The sequence below is a fragment of the Balaenoptera physalus genome, assembly GCF_965194825.1.
Source record: "Balaenoptera physalus genome assembly, chromosome: 5".
NCBI classification, from domain to species: domain Eukaryota; kingdom Metazoa; phylum Chordata; class Mammalia; order Artiodactyla; family Balaenopteridae; genus Balaenoptera; species Balaenoptera physalus.
Window position 1 is genome coordinate 32,205,202 of NC_138884.1, and position 12,818 is coordinate 32,218,019.

The following is a 12,818-nucleotide window of genomic DNA, read 5'->3' on the forward strand; positions in this document are numbered from 1 at the left end:
AAATTCACTTCCCCTCCTGAGACCTTCTGGGAACTCAGAGATTAATGCAAGATAATGAATGACATTAGGCATTTTATTCTCTCCTCCAAATTTCTAAGATTCTTTCAGCCTTAGCTTGTGTGTGAAGATAGCGCTACTTTATCAGATTAAGTAAAAAATAAAACCAAGAGTTTAGGAACTGGACCTGGATGGGGTTGGTTCAAATACCTCAAAGTCTTTTTAGGGAAGACCCATCTCCCCCTTTACCTCCTCTTCCAAGAATAATCTTATTTTCATCATTTGTTACACTCCACACCTCAAAAGAGTTCATCACATACACACGGAGAAAGAGAAGAGAGAAAGATATAATGGGATCAATCTAAGGACATATTGAGGTCATATAACAGCACAAATATTCTCAAGTGCTCTGTATAATGTGCAGTGGGGATTTTGGGCAGTTTTATTGTGTGGTAGGATCCTCATCTCCGTTGTTTTTTACAGGATTCCTTCAGGCTAAAGCAATAAAGCGAGTAATTAGAATGCTAAAGACAGATGTAAATAACAGGAATGAGACAGCGGTGACAGATGAGCGGCTGGGTCAGGAAAGAGCCCGGTTGGTGTAAATGACACCGCTTCCTCGCTCCCGATCCCCTCCCCCACCCCATTCCCTTTTTCTCTTTTGGCCTCGCTGTCCTCCCAGCCGTGGCCTTAGGCGACCGACCGGGGACACACCGGTCAAATTGCACTCGGGAGGCGCAGCGCGGCTGCCGGGTTGGACAGCCGCGCGGGGGGCGTCTCGAGCCTCGGGAGCCACAGGCTCACCCACCGATCGGCCGCGAGGCGGGCGCCAGTCGGGTGCCAGGGCCTTCGCGGGGTCCCTCCCTGGCCGCCAGGACTGGCAGGTCGCCGCAGCCCCCGGTCGCGCAGTCCGCGCCTCCCTGCAGCGCCCCCGCCTGCGCCCCGCCGGGGACCTCCGGCGCGATGGCTGAGCGCCGCAGCCGCTTCGTCCTCCCATCCGGCCGGCTGCCCTCGGGCCTTTGTCGCCTTTTCTCCCAAACCTGAGCGAAGAGGCCTGGGAGGTGCCTTCACCGCCCACTTTGGCGGAGGAAGACGGGCCCGCCCAGGCGTCTAGCTGGCCATACGGCTGCGGCCCGATGCCCTGGAAGCGGCCCAACTGCGCGCCGGGGTCTCCAAGGCCCTTTTCCTCCGGTGACTCCCACCCTGGAAGTGCATTGTACGGCTTCCTTGGACTCCCCAAGGCCGCCCCTGGCAGAAGCCAGCCCTTCCTGTTGTAAATGTACAAATTACCCCACGAAGAACCGGAGAAAAGCAACTCACCTTGCCTTTTGATTAAAAGATGTAGCAGCAGTTTGCCTTTCCCACCCCTGACCTATCAACAGCGAGACGCGTAGGAGAGCAAATACAGTAATTAGTAAGTGAATGCATTTCATTCCTTCGCAATAATTTAAATAGACCGGAGCAGCCTGGTCCCAGCTTGTTATATGGAAGTTGAAAAATGTAAATCCTACTTAACCACTATCTTTGGCGTTAAAGAAGGAAGAATAATCAGACCTCATCCAAATCTCATTAACAGGTCGTTTAGTCACGAAAACCTCATAGATAACTTTACGGGTCTGCTTTACAGAAAGACCTCTTATTCCTTCTTAGAGGAGCCTTAGCCCTAAAATTGGGGCCTATGCAGGTATGAAGATTCATTTTAAGGAAAATGACAATTCTAGGGACACTGCTGCCCTTTGGAGTGGCATTGGTTAAGAGTAGACATAAGTGAGCATTCATCCTCACCTTCCTGGTTTAGCTTTAGAGCATTAAATGCCATCAGTATTCTTCAGATTACACACACACACACACACACACACACACACACACATCAGACAAACAAAAAACTCCTGAGTGAGCCAAATTGACCAGGAGGCAGCTCCAATCTCCCCTGGTAATGTTGGTACTGGGGTAGGTTAGCAGGTGCGTATGAAACACAGTGACATATATGTCAGCTGAGGAATTCCCCTGTTCCTTCCCAGATTGTTAACATTAGTTATGCCTATCAGCAGACTAAGATGACCATTCTTCCAGACTTTTAAAGGAGGCTTGTAAATGGTAGGGCAAAATGAGAAATGTATATTTATTAATTTGGGTTTTAATTTTTAATACCTGATCAATAAATATATTTTCATCATTTGTATCAATAAATGCAATGGATGCATTTCTGAACCTGATTCCTGCCTGATTCAGACTGATTATTATTTTGTTTTGAGTTAACATTTTATTTTTAGACAACTCTCTCTTCCTTAAAAAAGAAAACACTGAGGAATGTCTGTGAACTGTTTATGAAGCTGGTGATGACGAGCACTGTTCCTCTTAGGCTCTTAGGTCAAATCTATAGGGCAAATTTTTGGAGGCTTTTGTTAAGTCTATTCTTGATGAAAGTGAGTATTTCAGTTAGGCATGACTAAAGAATGAGAGCTCCTTCCCAGATGAAAAGTTTATCAACATTGGTGGGTATTGATGTGGGATCACCATAAATTTGTGGAAAATTGGTAGCCTGCTTTGCATGATATATATTTTTCTATCTTTAGTAACTGGAGGTCTGATCAATTTTAAAAAGTCTGACCTTGGAAAACTGAATTGGGTCAAAAACGAATGCTCATGAAGAAACATATGGGACTAATGGATAAATTCCCTCTGTTTATGTGTAGCCTCAGGACCTAAAATGTAGGTCTGATCTGAAATCTTGATCTAGTCCTCTGATAGCAACCTTCACTTATGCTCTTGTGAAGCAGCTTCATGCATTCCGACTAAGAATCAGGCTGGTGCTGCTGGTGGTGCTAGAAGGTGGTAGGTTATCATGTAAATATGTGATGTAGCCACATTCTGGGTGTGGATTGCTTATTGCTAAGGTAGCTATGCAACTGGAAATGAGGAGAAGCAGAAGGAATGGTGGAAAAGAGTTAGAGGTCATGCTGGCTTGGATCACTTTTGTAGGAGGTGAGAATTACTTTTGGGTTTCCTTTTATTTCATGAAGGACCTTTACTGTGTGCAGAAATATTTTCTGTTAGAGAAATTGCCAATGTTAGGTTGTGACTCATTAGTGGGTAATGAACTTAATTTAGTGGATTGTGACCAGCATAAAGAAAAATTTAAGAGAATGAAATAGAATAGAAACAATCAATTGGATCTCATTTTGTGAGAACAAGCTTTGCTTCATGAAACTTGTTTTACTTTTATTTATATCTGTATGTTTATATTGTGCCATAGTTTAAAATATATATTTTTCAATTTTTTAAAAATTTTATTGAAGTATAGTTGATTTACAGTGTTAATTTCTACTGAACAGCAAAGTTGACTCAGTAAAATGTATTTCTTATTGTGTGTTTTAGTCAAAAACATTTTAAAACCATTGTTGTAGGGTCTACATCCTGTCCTGCTTTCTCTGAGAACTCTTTCTGGGTTACACCAGCTCCTAATGATTCATCAGTCCCTTTGCCTTTTATCACTTATTTGTGCCACATATTTGATGCCTTTCTAATGCTTTCTTGTATTAAACTTCTCATGTGTACACGTCTTTTCTGTGTAATTGAATTTAAACTTCTTCAAAGTTGTGAATGTTAGGCTTCTTTGTATACTTAATTCTTGGTCTCTAAGGTGACACTGTACACATAATGACTAATCGGCAAGCAAGTCAGATCTCAGCTCATATGTCATTTTTCAGGGATGCATTTCTTTTTTTTTTTTTTTAAGTTCTGCTATATTTGTTAAATGGCTCTTGAAGTATTTGATTCTTGGTTGAAGGTAGAAGATATCCACATTGGTATAAAGGGAGTAGTTATTTTCAGAAGTCTTTTTATAAATCACTCTTCTTGAGAAGTTCTCCTTTTCGAGACTTATCCAGGTTTTCAAGAAACTGGTCAAAAACTTTTACAAAAGGAGCTAGACTGGTCTTCTTATAATCTCTGGTTCTATGTTTGATATCAGTTTCAGCGCTATTCTGTTTTTCTTCTTAATTAGTGGAATTAACATCCAATTCATGGCAAATGGAACTTATGGTTGGGACAATAAATGGATCAAACTGATCCACTTTCTGTAAATCAATAGGCACAGAAATGCAACCTGTTTTAGGATGAACACTAAAAGGGCTCTTCAGTAAATGATTGATTCCTTTGCTAACATTAAAATCCAGTTGTGGAAAACAGTACTGGAGCATGATCTCCCACTCAAGCCAGGGTCATTTTTGCTGTTATTCTGATATCTGCTGGCTGCTTTCTTCAAATGCCCCCAATGCTGAAGTGAATTGTGATGCTTTTGGAAGCTTTGTTGAAGTTCATCATGCATTGTTTCAGGAACAAGGGTTAAAATCTTATCTCAGTTTTCTTTATTCTCAAGAATATCTTAATCAACCAAAGCATATTCTTCAAAGTATTTTTCATTATGTTTATAGATTTTCTGAAAAAAGGGTGAATTTTTGTTACTTAGATGAACTTCCTTTTTAACGTCCTGACCACCCTTTACAAGATTCAAATATTCAAATATCCCAGAACGTACTGCAGAGGACAGTTTTCTAACTGATTCATCACAGACCCAAAAATGAACATCTCTCCTTCCGGAATATACCCAGAGATGATGTTTAAATCCAAAGTCCTCCTTCAATGCTCAGTTGATGATGTATATGGCCATCGTCATGAGGGTCCAGCACTTAGAACACATGTCTGCACAACTACAGTGTCTCCTCACATCGTCATAGTCTGTCATGCCAATGTCAAACACCAGTTCTTTTTCCTGAGCCTGGAAAGCTCCCAGATGCACTGTGTTGTGTTGATTTGGTCTGTGGGAGTATACTAAGCCTATATCAATCTTGTATGGATTCATTTTCTGCATCTCCTTTTCCAGATCACTCTGGTTGTTGAAGGATTGGTACTGAATGTAAATATCACCTTTCAATGTGAATGAAAATTCATGATGTTGCAAGTAATTCTTTACCACTCCGCCATAGTTGAGCCAGTGATAGTACTGGGCTTAGGGAAAGAGCCTCTGGTAATAAAGCTTAAGCAGCTTGCGCAGCTGGGTGAGGTCAAATGCCTTCATGGAGCGTGGAACTCAGCTCAGGGAGGGATGCATTTCTTAAACCTGTTCTCTGCCTCTGCTCTAAGCTAGATCATGTCCCTATTACTGGCTCTCAGAGCATTTTATTTTTATTTATTTTATTATTTATTTATTTATTTTTCATTTTATTTATTTATTTAACATCTTTATTGGAGTATAATTGCTTTACAATGGTGTGTTAGTTTCTGCTTTCTTCTCCTGGCACTTTTTTAATGCCTTCATAACAAGTACTGGAGTTTGAATATAAGTATTTGGGTGACTAGGTAAACTGTTTCCTCCACGAAAGAGTCAACTTCCTCAAAGTGGACAAGATCTGTCGAGCTCACTTGTACCGAGCACAGTACTTGGCACATGATGGGCACTCAATAAATATTTGTTGACTGACTGATTGATTGACGGGCTAAATGACTTAAAGAATGACCAGTAGTTCTGGCAGAGGCAGCAGGCCCATTCTTACTTGTTATCAGAAAGGTGTTTTGCTAATGAATGTGAGATGAGAAAGAAAGACTCAGATCTAATGATTTGAGGAAGTTAGAGCTTTGTATGGGGACGTTGTTTTTCTTTAGTTGTGCTATCAGCGCCTTATTTTTGGTTTGCCTGTACCTGGCTATGGAAGTGGGTCTGTGAAGAAACAGCTATGTGAATGACACCTCCGGATCTTTGGATAACTGCTACAGAGAAAATGGATTCTACTGTATGAGGTTCAGTTTGTGACATACATAAGAAATCCCCCTTAGAACTTGTAAGCTGTTTCTCCTTCTTGATAGACTGACAGTCTTCTTTTTATTAGATAAATAATAGCTGCTACCCCTCTGATTTCCCTCTTTGCCTTGGCTCATAATGCAGACCTAAGATTTGGGTTTAAATGCAATAGGTTTTTTTCAATATGTGTATTTTGGGAATATGTATTTATCTTCTCTTTCTCCAGCCTTTTATAGCTTGCTTTTTTTGCGGTTTGTCTTTTATTTATTTATTTATTTATTTATTTATTTATTTATTCATTTGGGATTATGTGCTTCTGGTTTAATTATACCTATGTTAGAATACTGTAGAGGAAATGGTATCAGCCTTGGTGTTGGAAAGACCTGGGTTCAAATTCTGAACAAATTTGGATGGTAATACTTCCTAGCTATGTGATCCTGGAAAAAACACCCCTCTGTGTCTTAGTCTTCTCATGTGTAAAATGAGACCAACACTACTTTCTTCATTGTTTTAGTTATTATCTGAGTTATTAGCACAGCGTTCGGCACATTTTAGGTACTCAGAAAACATTAGTCCTGAGTACCATTTATGGTGTATAACTTCAAATCCTTTTTGGAGGGAGGTAAATAGGATCCGTGATAACCAGAGGGTTTGGTGTGTTAATGTTACATTTTCTATTTTTTTTGAGAACTTGGGAAAATAATCTTGTTTCTCTCAATCACTTTATCTACAAAATGAAGAAAATAATAATTATATACTACCTCAGGGAATTATTTGTTAATACTATTGATGTGTACAATATTTGAAGATGCTCATCTATTGTCTCAAGGATAATCTTGAAAAGGATAAAAGAGATAATTTGATATGCTGAGAAAGTCATTTCTAGTTTCAATAATTAGGTTTTTGTATTAATCACGTAAAATGTATTTTTTTAAAAAACTAGCGTTTTAGGTGGAAATTCATCTTATGTTTCTTGAGAAAATTGAAGATAAAATAATTCACATTCTATGCTATCCTAAATGGTTATAATGTAGAACCAGGTATCAGAAACAAGTCAAATGTCTGGTATCTAGGAGGTCGATAACCAGGGAATGAGACACTAGTATCTGATGTTCCAGGTAGCCAGGAGTTCATTGTGTAGAGTATGAAGGTAGTTCAAAATATGATTCCATCAACAGATGCATAGAAAGGAAATTAACAGAGTATTTTTCTCTAGTTTCCTTTGCACTTTTTGGGCTTTATATATGAACCTGTGGTTATAGGTATATTCTGGAAGTAATTGTCATTTAGGGAATTCTGCTATTATATTTATGGTTTGAGTGAGATATGAGACCTTGTTTTTCCCATTATATGATTTTTTAAACCAAGATTCCTGGAATTACTATATTAATGAGTAAATTGAACATTTAAATCATTAGTTTAACAAACTTTGAGTTTCAGGTATTTTGAAAGATGCTGGGGATAAAAGACATATTTTATCTTTGAAAAGTTCGTGGATTTGTGGGGAGAGAGACACCTGAAGAAGATGATGAGCAAATGGTGAGAGCCGTGGAGTCAAGTCCCACGTGCTCTGGCAGGAGGGAAGCTGGAGCAGCAATTTACATTTTATCAGATAGCGGTTTATACCAACCCACTCTTCCCTTCACCCTGCAGCACATACCCTGAAGTGACACAGGTAGGATGAAGAATTTCCTTTCTTTGGATCTTATTTTGGCTTATGTGAAACTATAATTATTTGCTAAGGTCAAGTGGAGAAATGAGATAACTGTCATGGAGGTTCAGGGAAAGATTCTGTTTTGCCATTGAACTTTGTATGCCTTTGCCATTTCAACTAACATATTTTTTTAAAAAATTAATTAATTAATTAATTTTATTTTTGGCTGTGTTGGGTCTTCTTTGCTGCACGTGCTTTCTCTAGTTGCAGCGAGTGGGGGCTACTCTTCATTGCAGTGCGCGGGCTTCTCACTGAGGTGGCTTCTCTTGTTGTGGATCACAGGCTCTAGGCACGCGGGCTTCAGTAGTTGTGGCTCATGGGCTCTAGAGCACAGGCTCAGTAGTTGTGGCGCACGGGCTTAGTTGCTCCGCGGCATGTGGGATCTTCCCGGACCAGAGCTCGAACCCGTGTCCCCTGCATTGGCAGGTGGATTCTTAACCACTGAGTCACCAGGGAAGTCCCTAACATGCTTTTTGATACATATATTTGCTCAAGGATTTTAGGTTTACCCACATTTACTGTAAACATTCTTGGCTCAGCAAAAACAATGCTCCATCCCCTATCCCTTTAATGAGAATCGATCATTTCTTTTGGTTTCTAGAAAGCAGAATATTAGAACTAGAAAAGATTTTCCTTTATTTTACAAAAATGGTAAAATGGTTTTATGTTTAGAATCAACACAGTTTTGAGAAATTTAATAGGTCACCAACTGGGCAAAGTTTCTCTTTTACTCTCTTTGTGGAGCTGTATGATTGTATTTTCTGTGCTACTGCTTCAAAGATGGTTTCACTTTTATTATTTGCAAAACATGTCAGTTCAATATCTGGGGAAATGTTTTGGGGCGAGAAACAGCCACTGCATGCTTTAACAATTGTGGATGTGAAGAGTGGTGGTTTTGCGTGATGAGAACCTCATACTGCTAATAAACTTAAGAAAATGATAACATGTTAGTAAGCGTCAGTTATCTATTAAAAACCTATGTTTTATTTGCTTTTAACATATAGTAATCTGGCCACTATGTAATAATCTGAGCACCACATTTCCCAGCAGCTGGGGAGCTGGCTTTGGCAGCTTTGGCTGCCCTTCAGGACTTGGCTGGGAGCCAGGCCACAAGAAAAGGCCATGTGGGTGAGGAAAATTAGTTAAGCTTTTAATTAACTCACCCTTTGTTGTTGCAGGGATGGGTAGAGACTCAAATCTTCAGTTATCCTTCAAATGCTCAATAAGCCCACTTATTGAAGTAAGCGATAACACAGTTTACTGAGCTGTAGGTATGAGAGTACAGAGGTATAGCAAGGCTTTAAAAAGATACTCAGCAGACCTAGGAACCTGCAAGAATTTGTATAGAGATGAGAGATCTGAGGCACCTCAAGGAGCTGGGAGCTCTGCTCCAGTCAATTGTAGCCACCCTTCTGGGCATGGAAAGCAGTTGCTTTCAAAGTAATAAGACATTTGAACATGTTCCACTTACATATTTGTATGCAGCTAACCTGGGTATTTCCAGACATTCAGTTTATTTACACCCATGGACTATAGCCCTTGTAGGGTCCTTAGTCTGGGCATGTTATCCATACAAATCTCCTTTTAAATCCCCCAATTCTTATAGGTTACAGTTTTGAGTGGTCATATACTCAAGTGACCACCGTCTCTGAAGTCAACTTTTACATTTTTAATAATAAGAAATGTTTATCGTTCTCACATAATAGGAAGTCCTGAGAAAGGGCACTCTGAAGTTGGTTCACCCAATGTGAAAGCAAAATTTTACCCCCTGAAGGCAAAGCACGAAGAACCATACTGCTTAGTGCAATGTCAAGCATGATCTAGAGAGCAGAATTGGTCATTTGCATCTCAGACTCCTTAACGCATGCAGCCCAGCCCACAGTGTAGGTGGCTGGCGGCTAAGTCAGCTGCCTGTGACTTTTGTATTGTATTGGGAGGTTGGGGAGGAAGGTGAGGAGCACGAGTGTGTATAATAAAGACAATTTGATCTCTGTTTATTGTCTGGGAGATTTAGTAGACATTACATATGATATAAGGGATGGTAAAAGTTGCCTTCCGAGTGATGTCAGCACCCAGCTCGGTGCCTGCCCGGATTCCTGACATGGTGTAGGGCCGAGAGGGTGGGGAAGGCGGGAGCGGGGCGGGAGAGGACTCGGGGTAGCCAGCCTGTGGCGGGGCCAGAGTGCCGGCGCTTTGAACTCCGGGCGAAGGTGAACCAGAACTTTTGCAAGTCGTGCAGGCGGCTCTCTTCCCTCAGGCAGTATAAGAGAACTTTATGGATCAGATTGCTAATCAGTACATGGAAGATTTGAAGAGCTGAAGGAAGAAACAGTATTAAACTTATTTTTTTAAATAGCCGTGTGGACGAAAGGCTCTTGGTGCTCCAGCCAGGCATCAGGGCCGTGCCTCTGAGGTGGGAGAGCCAACTTCAGGACACTGGTCCACAAGAGACCTCCCAGCTCCACGTAATACCAAACGGCAAAAATCTCTCAGAGATCTCCATCTCAACATCAAGACCCAGCTTCACTCAACGACCAGCAAGCTACAGTACTGGACACCCTATGCCAAACAACTAGCAAGACAGGAACACAGCCCCATCCATTAGCAGAGAGGCTGCCTAAAATCATAATAAGGCCACAGACACCCCAAAATACACCACCAGACGTGGACGTGCCCACCAGAAAGACAAGATCCAACCTCATCCACCAGAGCTCAGGCACTAGTTCCCTCCACCAGGAAACCTACACAACCCACTGAACCAACCTTAGCCACTGGGGACAGATACCAAAAACAACAGGAACTACGAACCTGCAGCCTGTGAAAAGGAGACCCCAAACACAGTAAGATAAGCAAAATGAGACGACAGAAAAACACACAGCAGATGAAGGAGCAGGGTCAGAACATACCAGACTTAACAAATGAAGAGGAAATAGGTAGTCTACCTGAAAAAGAATTCAGAATAATGATAGTAAGGATGATCCAAAATCTTGGAAATAGAAAAGACAAAATGCAAGAAACATTTAACAAGGACGTAGAAGAACTAAAGAGGAACCAAGCAATGATGAAAACCACAATAAATGAAATTAAAAATACTCTAGATGGGATCAATAGCAGAATGACTGAGGCAGAAGAAAGGATAAGTGACCTGGAAGATAAAATGGTGGAAATAACTACTGCAGAGCAGGATAAAGAAAAAAGAATGAAAAGAACTGAGGACAGTCTCAGAGACCTCTGGGACAACATGAAACGCACCAACATTCGAATTATAGGGGTCCCAGAAGAAGAAGAGAAAAAGAAAGGGACTGAGAAGATATTTGAAGAGATTATAGTTGAAAACTTCCCTAATATGGGAAAGGAAATAGTTAATCAAGTCCTGGAAGCACAGAGAGTCCCATACAGGATAAACCCAAGGAGAAACACACCAAGACACATATTAATCAAACTGTCAAAAATTAAATATAAGGAAAACATATTAAAGGCAGCAAGGGAAAAAAAACAAATAACACACAAGGGAATCCCCATAAGGTTAACATCTGATCTTTCAGCAGAAACTCTGCAAGCCAGAAGGGAGTGGCAGGATATACTTAAAGTGATGAAGGAGAAAAACCTACAACCAAGATTACACTACCCAGCAAGGATCTCATTCAGATTCGATGGAGAAATTAAAACCTTTACAGACAAGCAAAAGCTGAGAGAGTTCAGCACCACCAAACCAGCTTTACAACAAATGCTAAAGGAACTTCTCTAGGCAAGAAACACAAGAGAAGGAAAACACCTACAATAACAAACCCAAAACATTTAAGAAAATGGGAATAGGAACATACATATCGATAATTACCTTGAATGTAAATGGATTAAATGCTCCCACCAAAAGACACAGGCTGGCTGAATGGATACAAAACCAAGACCCATATATATGCTGTCTACAAGAGACCCACTTCAGACCTAGAGACACATATAGACTGAAAGTGAGGGGATGGAAAAAGATATTCCATGCAAATGGAAATCAAAAGAAAGCTGGAGTAGCAATTCTCATATCAGACAAAATAGACTTTAAAATAAAGACTATTACAAGAGACAAAGAAGGACACTATATAATGATCAAGGGATCGATCCAAGAGGAAGGTATAACAATTGTAAATATTTATGCACCCAACATAGGAGCACCTCAATACATAAGGCAAATACTAACAGCCATAAAAGGGGACATCAACAGCAACACAATCATAGTAGGGGACTTTAACACCCCACTTTCACCAATGGACAGATCATCCAAAATGAAAATAAATAAGGAAACACAAGCTTTAAATGATACATTAAACAAGATGGACTTAATTGATATTTATAGGACATTCCACCCAAAAACAACAGAATACACATTTTTCTCAAGTGCTCATGGAACATTCTCCAGGATAGATCATATCTTGGGTCACAAATCAAGCCTTGGTAAATTTAAGAAAATTGAAATCGTATCAAGTATCTTTTCCGACCACAACGCTATGAGACTAGATATCAATTACAGGAAAAGATCTGTAAAAAATACAAACACATGGAGGCTACACAATATATTACTTAATAACGAAGTGATCACTGAAGAAATCAAAGGGGAAATCAAAAAATACCTAGAAACAAATGACAATGGAGATACGACGACCCAAAACCTATGGGACGCAGCAAAAGCAGTGCTAAGAGGGAAGTTTATAGCAATACAAGCCTACCTCAAGAAACAGGAAACATCTCGAATAAACAACCTAACCTTGCACCTAAAGCAATTAGAGAAAGAAGAACAAAAAAACCCCAAAGCCAGCAGAAGGAAAGAAATTATAAAGATCAGGTCAGAAATAAATGAAAAAGAAATGAAGGAAACAATAGCAAAAATCAATGAAACTAAAAGCTGGTTCTTTGAGAAGATAAACAAAATTGATAAACCATTAGCCAGACTCATCAAGAGAAAAAGGGAGAAGACTCAGATCAATAGAATTAGAAATGAAAAAGGAGAAGTAACCACTGACACTGCAGAAATACAAAAGATCATGAGAGATTACTACAAGCAACTCTATGCCAATAAAATGGACAACCTGCAAGAAATGGACAGATTCTTAGAAATGCACAAACTGCCGAGACTGAACCAGGAAGAAATAGAAAATATGAACAGACCAATCACAAGCACTGAAATTGAAACTGTGATTAAAAACCTTCCAACAAACAAAAGCCCAGGACCAGATGGCTTCACAGGCGAATTCTATCAAACATTTAGAGAAGAGCTAACACCTATCCTTCTCAAACTCTTCCAAAATATTGCAGAGG

At 40.2% G+C, this 12,818-nt stretch overlaps 1 pseudogene across 1 annotated transcript; it reads right to left on the bottom strand.

The window, feature by feature from the left end:
- Positions 1–1,015: 1,015 nt before the first annotated feature.
- LOC309661587 (DNA primase small subunit pseudogene) lies at positions 1,016–9,562 on the bottom strand (annotated as a pseudogene). The gene has a single exon. The product of its transcript is annotated as a DNA primase small subunit pseudogene (transcript).
- Between the last annotated feature and the right edge of the window lie 3,256 nt (positions 9,563–12,818).